Consider the following 12,895-nt stretch of genomic DNA (forward strand, 5'->3'; position numbering starts at 1 on the left):
AAGATGGATTTCCCCTCCCCATAACTAGTACCTCAGTTTAAAGCAGGCTTGGTACCGCTGTGTGGGTTTCAGTCTGCTGCAGAGCCCAGTCTGTTACTCACACAGCTTTATTCCTGCATCCATTTGGGGGAACACTGGCTCTTTCCACATAACATAACAAGCACAATGGGGCTGTAATCCTGACTGGGATCCTGAGACACTACTGACATACATAAGAAACAAAGCCTAAGGATGATTAAATGCAGACCCCAATTTAACAACAGAGAGCTATTCAGCATAAGCTAGTGGTTAGACCCCAAGGATGACTCCCCGATTCCAATCCCAGCTCTGGCAGTGAGGCAGCCTTCACTATTCAGTGCCTCAATTTCCCTTTCTGTTACACTAATCTGCCTCCTGTGGGTGTGAGTCAGATCACATTTGTTAGGCACTTTGTCGCTATGAAGGGCTGGTGAATGTTTCAGCACCAGAACTAGCGCCCCTAGTGACACTGAGGGCAGGCTGGTGCTACACATGTGGGCTGCCCCCAAAGCTCACCTGCTCCAGGTCAGACTGGATGATCAGTGTAGTCCTTTCTGACCCTATGGAGCACCCTGGGGGAACCTGCAGTGTCTGTGGGCCCCCCAGTGGAACTCCGTACCCTGGGAGGGCTCCTCTCCATGGCCTGCACCTCCCTCCCCATTACGGGCCGCTGGCAGCCCGGTAACGCCTCCCGCTGCCCTCCCAAGGCAGCCCACCCGGGGCTGCCCAGAGGGAACTGGGGGCCCCCAGCCCAGGCAGCACATGGTCCCCAGAGCAGCAGGAACCTAAAGTTTGCCGGTTACGTCAGCGGGCCCTGGCCCCGCCCCGGGGCGGGTCCCTATCAGTCCAGTCCCTGTAACTTTCCCACGCCGAACTCTGGGGAGATGCTCCAGGTGCCCGGAGCCGGGAGCGCGCTTGGCTCCGTCTGCTCCCCCCTCGACCTCCCACCTCGGAGCCTGCCGCTTAGTGACGCCCGGCTCCCGCAGCCCAGGCAAGGCGGGGCGGGCGGCACAGGAGCCCTGAGCGTCTGGGGCAGGGCTGAGGGACCCGGCACCTTCCCGCGGCTGGAGCAGGCTTGCAGGTGAGCCCGAGCGGCCGGGGGCGCGGGGCCAGGCTCGGGCTTCGAACTCGTCCGATCTGGAGGGAGGGGGCGCGCCCCGCATGCCCCGCGCCCCGCTGTCAGCCCCGTGTGGAGCCGCGGGCTGTAATTCGGACAGGTGCTCGGCTGCCGCTCCTTCGCGCTGAGAGAGTGACTCCGGTATGACTCTCCCCCGCACTCAGGCAAGGGGACAGCTGCGCCCACGGCAGGGTGGAGGCAGGGAGGGTGCAAGAGGCTCGCTGCGCCTCCCGGGGGGCGGGGCAGGGACAAGGAGCAGGAGGCGGCTGGAACCGAGGGTGGGGGGGTGCCCGGACAAAGTTACCCGGGGAAGGAGCCTGCGGCGGTGCCTGGGCACTTTGCCGGGGAGCTGCCGCCCCCCCCCAGTCGCTAGCGACTCCTTCCCCTGCAGCTAGCTGCAGGCGCCCGGTGCAGCATATGCCGGGGGTGGGTGCTCTGCTCTGCTCTGGCAGGGAGCTGGCACCGGGCGGGAGCCATCGGGGAACAGTGCCCACGGGCCAGCGCCCCGGGCTGCCAGGCGGGGCTATCCCGAAGCGGGGGCGGCGGGGTCCCCCTGGCCAGGATCCGGGGAGCTGAGGGCTGATCTGCGCCCAGCTAGGGCTGTTTTACCTTCCGTCCCCTCCCCCAGTTCACCCCCTTGCGCGAGACATGGCGCTAATTTCCATGACAACCGCTAATGTCACAAATAAAGGGAAGGGGGCGGGTAGGCTGGGCTCTAGCGGGTGCCCAAGTTTTGCCAGGCAGCATGGGGGGGCACGCCCTGGGCGAGGGGGTCTGTGTGCGTGGGCCGCGTGCTGTGCCAGCGCTGGTGTGGGGGTGGGTGCAGCATGCCTGCATCTGTGGCCATGCCCGCCTGCGCGTGCAGGGGTGCGTCTGCCTTGCTCAGCCTGCGCGGGCAGGGGGCTCGCAGGCAGCCATCCGGGGGGGGGGGGGGTAGGGGGCACCTGTGGGATCGTGCGCTGACTGAGTATGTAGAGTTGGAGGGTGTATGGGGCCATTGCTGGGAAGGAGGGGAATATGTTATCTTATAAGCATAACAAGTAGATCTCTTCCCCCCCTCCCCCCAGGGATGCTGACCTCCAGCAGGTGCAGCGACACGGGTTGAGGGGCCGGGCCCGCAGCGCTGCCCGCCCAGAGGCGGTTTCCATCCACTCCGACAGAGCCTTGCACGTGCTCAGGGCTGTGACACCAGCCATGTGTGCTGTGTTTGTCTCAGGAGTGGGGGTGCACATGTGATGGCCATTTATGTGAGAAGGGGGCAGGGTTTGAGTTCTGCCGCCCCCTGCGAGTCCCTAGCTGGAGCCCTCTCACAAAGCCAGATGTCCCCACCCCTTCCTTGACCTTCATTCCTGGGGTGTCAGGCCCTGGCTCCTGCCCCAGACCCTCAGTGGTGCTGGTGTGAAATTGTTTCATCCTGCCCTCTGTATGTGGCTCTGGCTGGGCTCTGGTCTTCTGCAGGATCATCTGGGCAAAGTCTGGAGTGTAGGGCTGGGGCAACCCTGTGGTCCTCCTCAACCCCCCCTCCCTCCCAGTCTGTCTGATCTCTCTACCTCCTCAGGATGGACTTTGCCACCTGCACTCCCTGACCACCCCCCCCCCCCCCCCCCCCCCCCCGCCACCTCAGATCCCTCCTGCTGCCTTCCCTCGGCCTGAGCTCCCTGCTGTAGCCCCCAGGGGCTGCACTCTTCATGCAGTGGCTCGGCCTTTGCGTGCACCCTCAGGGACAGTGGCACCTTGCCGCTGCTGGAGGTGCTGGAAGATTGGTGTCATCCTGCCCACTCCTCTGAACTTAAAGCCATTTCATGGCATTGGGACCCATTGGTTCACGCTGCCTGGTGCCTGCACATTGCACTCCAGGGCACTGAGGAGAAATATTGACCTGAGCACAGCAGGCTGTAGCCAGGAATCAGAAGTCTGCCAGTAAACTGTGGTATAGGGAGTCAGCTGGCTGGGGAGAGGAGGGGGCACAGAGCCCTGGAAATCACTGCTACACCTGGGGTGGGGTAGATCTTTAGCAGTGTCCCCGGTATCCCCAGACCCAGTGTGTGCAGAGGAGGCGGATTTCATCTTACTGCTTTCCATGCCGGCCCCCCAGGACTGTCTGGGCTCAGTCTTGACCTGGTGTACATGGGTGCAACTTCCCTGCCTGCAATGGAGTGGTGCCAGCTTACGCCAGCTCTGAATATGGCCTGCTGGGGTCTCAGGGTTTCAACGGTGTGTTGCTGTTTTCTCCTTAAATCTCCATTGAAGCAGGTGCTGGGGGACCCTGACCCGGTCATGCTGCCCTCGCCAGCCTGGCCATTGTAAGATCCTTCCCTGCTTAGTTTTGTGCAGTTGTAGGATTCCCCCAGCAATGAGAGGTTATTTCTTGGCCTGATCTCCCTCTCTGTACGTGTTCTATTCCTTAATTCCAGCCCCATGGCCCCAGGTAACGGTGAGTTCTGGCCTCGAGACAGACCCCACTTCAGTGCAAGCCCCGGTGCTCAGGAACTGGTGCTGGGGTCAGGCGCATCGGTATCTCCTGCGGAGTGCAAGTCGGGCTTGGCTTGTGGAGGACCTAATGTTACCTGGGACTGTGGGGGGGCACGTCCGAGCTGCCTGGGATGCTGCAGAGTCAGTGCTAGGCTGCAGGCCACTTGGTAGGAAGCAGCATGTGGACTCAGTCTCCCTCTTGCTTCCCGGGGCACTGTGTCCCAGCTCGTCTTTCACAGGGAGGAGCTGGTGGATCGGGCTGGTGAATTCTCTTAGAATATTGTGAGTGGTTGTTATTGGGAGCCGGCAATGGTTTGGATGTATTGTTCCTGTCAGAGTTCATGGGCTGGGTTTTCCCCTCCCAGTAGCCCCAGCACCATGCTGGACTGCAGGGGGTGGGAGTGCTCACTGAAGTCAGAGATTGTCTGTCTGTCTGTCTGTCTCCCTCTCTCCCTGGGGCTGGGGCAGGACTGTTGCTCAGCACAGGCCTTGCCCTGGTTTGGGACAGCTGCTGGAGGGGTTTGCAGAGCTCCATGTGCAAAGGCAGTTGGTTTCAGGTGTGAGAGCAGGGGTCAGACTCCCTGCTACCTTGCTGAGGAGCCATCAGTGCCTACAGGCTGGGCTCCAGCCTCTGTGCTTCAGCCAATCACAGACACATGGAGTTAGAGGGGACCGCAAGGATCATCTAGTCTAACCCCCTGCCAAGATGCAGGATTTGTTTGTGTCTAAAAGCATCCTTGGCCCCCTTGAAAATGCCTCCTAATGCACCTAGCAGGCTCTGCAGTGTTACTCAAACTCCCAAAATGTCTCTGTCCTTTTAACTCCCTTTCCAGCATGTGACTCATGAGTGTGATATGGCAGTGAGTTCCACAGGTTGTCATCAGCTGAGACTCCCTCCTATTCTCCTGTTATGGGATAGGAAGGAACCATGTCATTTCCACTATATCTTTCGGGATCCTTACAAACCTCAGCCAAGTCCACTCGGAATAATTTGCAGTTCCAGATGCACTGACCCCAGCAACCCCCAACTCTTGTATGTAATATCCCCTTCCCTCTATCACCCTGATTTCCCCCCCATCCCCCACTGCCTTTTCCTGATATGTTCTCAACATTCACCTCTAAAAGGACAGGATGCGAGTGCAGGGTTTGAAGTGTGAACAAACCACTGATTTATAGAACAGCATTTTCCCCTCCCCATTCTTTTAATACAACCCAGCAGCCGACTTTCCTTTTTTCTGCTGCCATGATTGATGTTGAGGCTATTAGATTCAATGAAGGCTCTTTCCTGGGGTTTCTTTATGATCTGCAGCCGTCTCACTTCGGCTCTGTTCTTCTCAGATCTCACAAGCTAAGTAGGGTTGGTCCCTGCTTGATACTTGGTTGAAAGAGCTTTGAAGGGTTCCCTGCATGGAGCTCTGCCAGTACCCCTTGGTCCCAATCTGCAGCCCCCTGCTATGCCAGCCCTGTGCTTCTATCCCATCCCAGCTCTGCCAGTGCCACTCAATCCCGACTTAGCGCCTCTGTGGTCCCTGTCTGTTACTCCTTGCACCACCATGAACAATCCCTTTGAGGCTGTTCTGGGGGCTGATATCACAGCACCATTATTTAGGTCCATCTCGGAGCCCTGATCAGTGGCTGTTGCTCTTCCCTCTGGGTACAGTCCCTCTCTAGTCAGACGGTGTCAGAAGAGAAGCCACTATTTCTGGAGAGGTAGCCCGAGCGCTGCCCAGAGCAGGCTGTCGCCTCCCGGGTATGTGACACCAGTGCCTCTGAATAAGCAAAATCGCCCCGCTCACTGCTCCGTTCTCTGGCAGCCACCTGCCTAGCTGGAAATGGAAGCAGAGCTCCAGAAAGCCCTAGGCAGAGGCAGCTGCTTGTTAACCCCCAAGGTCGGGCTGAGGCTGCAACGGCGGGCTGGACAGGTACGAAGCAAGTCAGGCGGGGGCTATGTGGATGGGCTGAGAACAGGTGAGGGCTGGGAAGCTAATTTAAAGCCGCAGTACAGCAGCAGGAATGTTTACGTTGAATCGGGCTCCTTGGCTTGTGAAAGCTGCGTCATCTCTTCATGCCATCCACGCCCTGCCTCCCACTTCCACAGCTATTGTGTCTTGCACTGTTGCGTCTTGTCTTAAATTAGATGCTAAGCGATTGGGGGCAGGGGCTGTGCATGTGTGTGCATAGTGGCCCTTCCCCAGTCTGGTTGGAGGTCTGCTGTAACAGACAGAAGAACATCAACAAACTCCTAACTTGCCCGCTCCGCTTGCCACCCCTAGGTCTCTGCTGGTATCATCAGGGTGCAGATCTCTGCCACTAAGTGCCCATGACTAGAGTTATGCTCCTGCTGTGTCGACTGCAGCTGTCCCACTGCAAATCCCCTGGTGTTCCCTCCAGCTCCTTTGAATTAGCTCTGCCTCCCCTGCTCTTTGTGACACCGCCTTGTGCGGTCTTGTCTGCGCGTTCACACAGTTAGCTTCCCACAGAGCCTTAACGAGGATGTTAGTGAAGCTGGACCTGTGCCCAATCCCCACACGGCCTCTTTTCTCCAGCTGGGTACATGGATGTGGGTCACTGCCCCAGGCCATCCATGGGGCCTGGTCACGCTCACTGAAGTCAATGGGAGTGGAGGACATGTGACCCCTTTAAGGGAGTACTCAGGATGTGCAGGATCGTGCCCAGCCAAGCCACGTGAGGTGTCGCTGGATGCTCTGGAGTGCTGCTATAAAATCTGAGTTACCCTGCTCTGGCTCCCCTGAGCAGCCGGGCCCATGATTAAAGAAACCCAAGAGCTGTCATGTTTCCCTGGCATGGCCTCTTCCTTTAGAACACCAAGTGCTGCCTATTGTTCCTGGTTCCATTCTTCTCGAATGGCTGCCAGGTTCTTTCCTGGTTAGTGCCCATTCTGCCTGGCTGAGACAGTCAGACCTAGCGGGCAAAGCTCTCCTTTGCTGTGTGAGAGCCTGGCTCTACATTCACTCTTCTCCCGACTTCTGCCTCTCTTCCTCCCCTTCCCCCACCCTCACACTCTCTTCCTCCACCACCACCACCCCGTCCCTAAAGGTACCATTGGTGGGGCAGTGGCTCTGTTCCAATTCCCTCGATATCCAAGTGCATGGGAATGCCACCTGATCTGTGGCTGTGCAAGCCCAATCTAATCCTCATGACACTACTCCCTGGTGGAGGAGACTGGAAATGCAGCATCCACTGAGGTAGTATTAGAAACTTGAGGTCTTCACTTTATTGCTTTTGAATTCTAGTAACACAATAACAGATACACCCAGGAAATAGCTCTGGTGTGTCTCACTGTTCTCTGAATTTTACACGGCCCCCACCTTTTTAATGTGGTGCAGATTGTGTTGACAACATCCACCTGCATCGACAAAATTGTTAGGATGTGTGCAGTGATAAGCTGCCAAAATCTTAACAACCAGTTCCCTCCTCACTCCACGAGGGGGTCGTGGCCCCCTCCCCGCCCCCAGGGACTCCTGCCCCATCCAACCCCCCACGTTTCTTGACGCCCTCCCTGGAACCCCTGCCCCATCCACCCCCCTCCCCTGTCCCCTGACTGCCCCCAGAACTGGGCAGGAGGGTCTCGTGGGCCACTGTAGTGGGTGCCCACCCCGCCCCTAAGAGCCAGACGGACCTTCCGGGGCACGAGGTGGGGAGTCCCAGCGGTGCTTACCTGAGGCAGCTCCCAGAAAGCATCTGGCAGGTCCCTCTGGCTCCTAGGGGCGGGGAAGCATCCGCTCCCCCCACTGATCACATCAAAAGTGGCGCCTTAGGCGCCGACTCCGTGGGTGCTCCAGCCCCGGAGCACCCACGGGGAAAATTTGGTGGGTGCAGAGTTCCCCAGCCCCAGCTCACCTCACCTCCGCTCCGCCTCCTCCCCTGAACATGCCACCCCACCCTGCTTCTCCGCGTCCCCCACCCCCAGCTTCCCGCAAATCAGCTTCCCCCAGCTTCATGCGGGAAGCCTGGGAGGGCTGAGAAGCAGGCGGCGGCTTTGCGCTCAGGCCCAGGGAGGCAGAGGTGAGCTGGGGCGGGGAGCGGTTCCCCCCACCCCGCCCCGGCCTGGGTTACCTGCTGCGGTGCGGGCGGCCTTCCTTGCTCCCCCCTGCCCCAGCTCACCTCCGCTCCGCCTCCGCCTCCCTGGGCCTGAGCGTGAAGCCGCCGCCTGCTTCTCAGCCCTCCCAGGCTTCCCGCACGAACAGCTGATTCTCAGGAAGCTGGCCGGGGGGCCAGTGGAGAAGCAGAGCAGGGCGGCGCGTTCAGGAGAGGAGGCAGAGCGGAGATGAGCTGGGGCCGGGTGCAGGGTGGGAAGCTGCAGGTGGGTGCTCTGCACCCATCAAATTTTCACCATGGGTGCTCCAGCCCTGGGGGACCCACGGAGTTGGCAGCTAAGGCTCCACTTTTGGCTGGTTGTTAAATTTAGAAGCCCTTTTAGAACCGGTTGTCACTCGCGGGACAACCAGTTCTAAAAGGGCTTCTAAATTTAACAACCGGTTCTAGTGAACCTGTGGGTGAACTGTCTCCAGCTCACCACTGGATGTGTGCATGGGGAGAACAGTGGTGGTGGGAAGGAGGAGGGGAATTTGAGACTTTGGGCTAAGCACGTTAGCTGGCTGTTTCAGGTGAGCCAAAGGGACACGTGCACAGCTATCGCTTGGGGCTGTCTGCAAACTCAGGCAGACACCATAAGGCTGGATCATGTTTTAAGGGTTTTCTTTGTGACTATAAGAATGAGGATTTTTAAAAAAACAAAATTAATCAATTCTGGAGCATGATTCAGTTGCGAAGGGTGTATTCCAGAACAAATTCTATGGCCTGCGGATGCACAGGGGCTGAAAACTAGGTTCTGATTTCCCAGTGATTTTTCCCTCCTTCTTCTTCGTTGTCAATGACAGTTTTTTTAAAAGGCACTCAAATTACTCAGGAGTCAAAAATATTTCAGTCGCCATTCTTGTGAATTTTACTGTATGTCCCATGTTATTTATTTTCCTTAAAGCACCAGCTCCCAGAGTCATGTTATCTCTCTGGAAAAAGTTCCTTTCATTCCCTGGCCCCCCTTAGGTTTTGTTTGCCCTTGTCACTATGCCACCTCAGCTGATTCTGGGTTCAATCTCAGCTCTGGACTGGTTCTAGTGTCTAGCCACATGGGCTCCAGAAGAATGGTGGGGACTTGCACTCATGGGGAAGGATAGCCCAGTGGTTAGGGTGCTCCCTGGGATTTAAGACCTGGGGTTAGTTCCTGTGTCCACTGCAGACTCTCTGAGTGAGCTTGGGCCAGTCGCTTCATCTCTCTGGGCCTCAACTGCCCCATGGGGACAACAGCCCTGCCTGGCCACCCAGGGGGCTGTGGTGATACAGATGTGACAGACAGTGAGGTGCCCACGTACTAGAGTGATGGAGGCCAGAGACGTCCCTAAACCAGATGAGCATTACCAGTCTGCATTGTCTTGCTCCCCCTGCTGCCCCCCTCTCACTAGACTTGTGTCTTCCGGCATCCAGCACCCTGGCTCAGAGGTGCAGCAAACTCAGTTCTGTTCTGCTCTTGTCCAGTCCAGATACCCCCACACACACCTGTTCTCTTCTGGCTCATGCCCTGCGTCCTCCCGTTCCTTGGCAGGGCTCCCTTGGTGTTGCCCTGGAAGGTTGCTGCCGCAATTCTGCCACTGCCTGGCTCCTGCATAGGGTCCCCCGATTTTATAGGGACAGTCCTGATATTTGGGTATTTGTCTTGTTTAGATGCCAGTTACCTCCCCACCCCTGTCCCGATTTTTCACCCTTGCTATCTGGTCACCCTACTCCTGCAGCACGGGCCCTGGTGAGCAGATGGTTGCTGAATATGGGCCGCTGATGGCGCTGCCCCTGTGACTAACCAGAGGAGGCCGGCTCTGTGTGCCGGCTCACCCCACCAGAGTGCTTTGGAAGTGGACTGGTGCTGTGCTCCCCTGCCAGGGCATGAGGCTCAGTCGCTAATTCTGGCTTTCCTACTCCTTATTAGATCCATAAAGTAGTAGAGCATTTCATTACGGGCCGGAGAGCAGCAGGCAATGCAAGTGAACGCTACCTTTCACAGCTCCCTCCAGTGCCGTTCCAACATGCTGCATCTCGCACATGCCCTGCCATGTGTACCGCTGTGCCCAAGACCCTGGGGCCCCACCTCAGTGCCTAACGCCATCCCTGCTCTCCAGGGGTGTTAGTGCGGCACATCCACATAACCCCCATGGAGTGGGGCAGGGAGAAGAGAATCTCCCTCCATGACATGGGGCTCCAGCGCCTTCCACATGCAGGCAGCTCAGGACTCTGCTACCTTGCTCTTCTCTTCACTGCTGAGGGTGGACAGGTGCATGCAAGGGAGGCCCTGATTCCCCAGCAAAGATAGGAAAGGTCCATGGGATGCTGAATGTAGCAGGCAGAAGAAGCCAGGATGGCGTCTTGTACCTACGGAGCAGGAAGCTCCTGAGAGGGCCTGGGGCAGGCTGAGATGAATGGGGTGGGTGGGGGAGGAGAAAAGCAACTGGCCCAGGCTGAGGGGGCCCATCCCGGGTCCTGCTTTTGTTGGTGCATTGGCTGCCAACATGGCCAGCACCAGGGAATTTGAGGGCTGGACACCTGAGTCTTTATGGCTTGTGCTAGAGCCAGACTCTATAACAGCCCCACTTCCTGCATGATGTGTAACCTCCCCTCCCCATTCATCGGCCAGTGAAATCCATTGTCCCTTCCTGGGGAAGCTAGCTGAGGGTATAGGCAGGGGCTTGGCAGTCTGGGCAGATCACAAGGTGCCAGGCTGGCAGGCTTCCAGGGGACCCAGCCCCACATCCTGGGCAGGGCACAGGGTGAGTGCCTCCTGCTTCTGGTGTGGGTCAGGGTCCCTGCGTACCACAGCTTCCTCTCAGTGCTGAGCACAGCCTGCCCCATGGCAGCTCCCTCCAGCAGGAGAGGGCAGGGCAGGATGCATGTGAATCCCAGGCCTTGAAGCTGCGCTGGGGCTCATCCTGCTGATTCTGAACCTATCTGTGAGGTGCAGCTCCCTGCCAGTCTGGCACAGTGTGTCCTTTGCCCTCCTGCCCAGGAGCTGTCAGCACCCATCCCCCAACCAGTCAACCCCTGGCCTCCCTGCTTTTCCATTGCATGCTGTCTGTGCCCCAGCACCCACTAAGAACGGAGCGCTGAGACTGAGTTTAAACTGTTGTTTAATGGGTGTGAATCTGGTACTTGTTAGTCACTGATAAAGCAAAGGAAAAGGAAAGCTCCTCCTGCACAGTTCTGCCAGTGCCCCTCACTCCTGCCCCGCAGCCACCTGCTTGCCCAGCCCTGGGCTCGCCCCTGAGCTCTGCTGATGCTCCTCATTCCCGACCAGCAGCTTCCCTGTTATCTCAGGCCTGGGGTCCCGGGTATACACCCTGCCAACTGACCCTTGGTTTGGCATGTGCCGAGACAGAGCAGTGAGATCTCCCTGAGCCCCTTCACTCCCCAGGACAGGAGTGAGTGAGGTCATGGCCCATGCCTCCCCCACCCAGCACCACATTCCTCCCTGCGGCCTGTCACGGACTCACAGGACTCGTGCTCTCTCCTGGCCCCATAATGTCCCTGGAAGGAACCCCCTTCAATGCGACAGTCCTTCTCAGGGGACCGTTCTCTCTTGGGGGTTAAGCCGTAGGCCCCTCTGCCTCTTGGTAACACACCTCTCTGAGCCCTCAGCCCGCCTGTCTCTCGCCATGGGCCCCTCAGGGAGTCCACTCGCTCTGGACCTCTAGGGCCTCAACGCCCAGAAGGAATAATGAAACCCTGTTCTCTAGACTGGAGTGACTCTCGTCCAGTGTAAAACAGGATGATTTATGAACACCTGAACCCAGCACAGGAAACTCTCCAGGCCCTCAGGCCTAGCATCCCTCAGCACCGTACATCTAGGTCTGTCCTGCATCCAGGTGGGCTCTGGATGCTCTCTCTCTGTCCAGTCCAGCAGCCTCCTCCTTCCAGCCAATCATCCAATATCATCTCCCCCAACAGCTCCTCCCCTGTCCTTTGTCTTCCCTCCCAAGTAAACAGGTCACTGGGGCTCTCCCTCTTCCATCCTTTGTTCCCCTCTGATGGAACTGATTGGTCAGGGCACCAGCATCCTCTCTCCTCAGCCCTTTGTCCCCCCACTGGCCAGAACCAGCTGGCTGTCAAGCTGGGGTGGGCCTCTTAGTCATTAGTTGTTAGGGTTCCCCATCTCCAGGCCATTGTCTGGGGGTCCCAGCTGCTAGGTGAGGTCCTCTGCAACAACAAACCCTCTCCTACCATCTTGTTAAACATACAGCACACAGGGAAACTGAGGTATGCACATACCATTCATGTAAAACACTACAAAAATCCCAACCTTGTCACAGGGCCGTGTGGGGAGTGGGGTGTATATCACAGTCCGGCTGGTAGCACCTCTGCCCTAGTGTGAACGTCAATCTCATGGACTCTGCCCACCAAACCCAGGCGGGATCACGGAGTTCCAGCCAGCCGCTCCCAGGTCAGACAGCCATGACCCTGTGGTGTCCGAGGGCTCCCATATCCTGGCAGAGTGCAGTGGGATCCACCACGGTGAGTGGGGTCCCTCTGGATGCCCCTGACCCCCCAGTCTATAATGCCCAGCAGTAGTCACTGCTCCAGGGGTGCCGTGATTCCTCTTGACCAGCCCTGCCTGGGGAGCACTTGAATGGCAGGATGGGGTAGGGGCGTTTGCTAGCCAGGGGCTGTCACAGGTTGAGTGGGGGAGCCAGAACTGGCAGCATTTTGTGGTGTTTGCCAGGCGCCCAGAGCAGATGAGTCACATTGGTGACAAAGACCCTGCCAGCATCTTAGCCCAGCTTTCGAGGGCTGGCACCTTGGTAGAATGCAGCAGCACGGAGCCAGCATTATCAATGCGTACAGCGATGGCAGAGCAGCATCTACTGAGTGCTTGCCTTAAGCACAGGGGGACCGTGGCATCCTGAACAGAGCAATGCCAAAGCCTGGGCAGGGATCTGGCCTGCAGCTTCTGTCAAGTCTAGCCCAGAGCTCTGCTCCGTGCATGCCCCTCTGCGCTCCAGCACTGGGTATGGGATGGGGCTAGGGGAAGACAAGAGGTTTCTCCAGATCCTCTGTCCATTTTTATTCTAGTGGGAATGAAGGTGTGTTCTTTCATCAGCTGAATTAACCTTCCCAGTCTGCAGCCACACCTGGGCTGCTGGGGAAATGGACTGATTAAAAGCAGCAGCATATCTGAGGCACCGTCTACGCTCGTCTCCCCGAGCCCCACTAGAGGACCCATGCCTG

The 12,895-nt window shown here is 58.0% G+C and overlaps 1 protein-coding gene across 2 annotated transcripts in view; it reads left to right on the top strand.

Annotated features, from left to right (window-relative positions):
- The first annotated feature begins 864 nt into the window (after window positions 1-864).
- CAMKV (CaM kinase like vesicle associated) overlaps window positions 865-12,895 on the top strand; it is a 51,513-nt gene continuing 39,482 nt past the window's right edge. Inside the window, exon 1 of one of the 2 annotated variants that reach the window (XM_007052679.4) lies at window positions 865-1,099. The gene's annotated coding sequence lies outside the window, so the exon portion shown is untranslated. Of the gene's footprint in view, window positions 1,100-1,139; window positions 1,277-12,895 lie in introns of those variants that run through there. The other variant, XM_037905954.2, reaches the window with a different exon arrangement.

Source organism: Chelonia mydas, chromosome 7 (genome assembly GCF_015237465.2).
Source record: "Chelonia mydas isolate rCheMyd1 chromosome 7, rCheMyd1.pri.v2, whole genome shotgun sequence".
Lineage (NCBI taxonomy): Eukaryota > Metazoa > Chordata > Testudines > Cheloniidae > Chelonia > Chelonia mydas.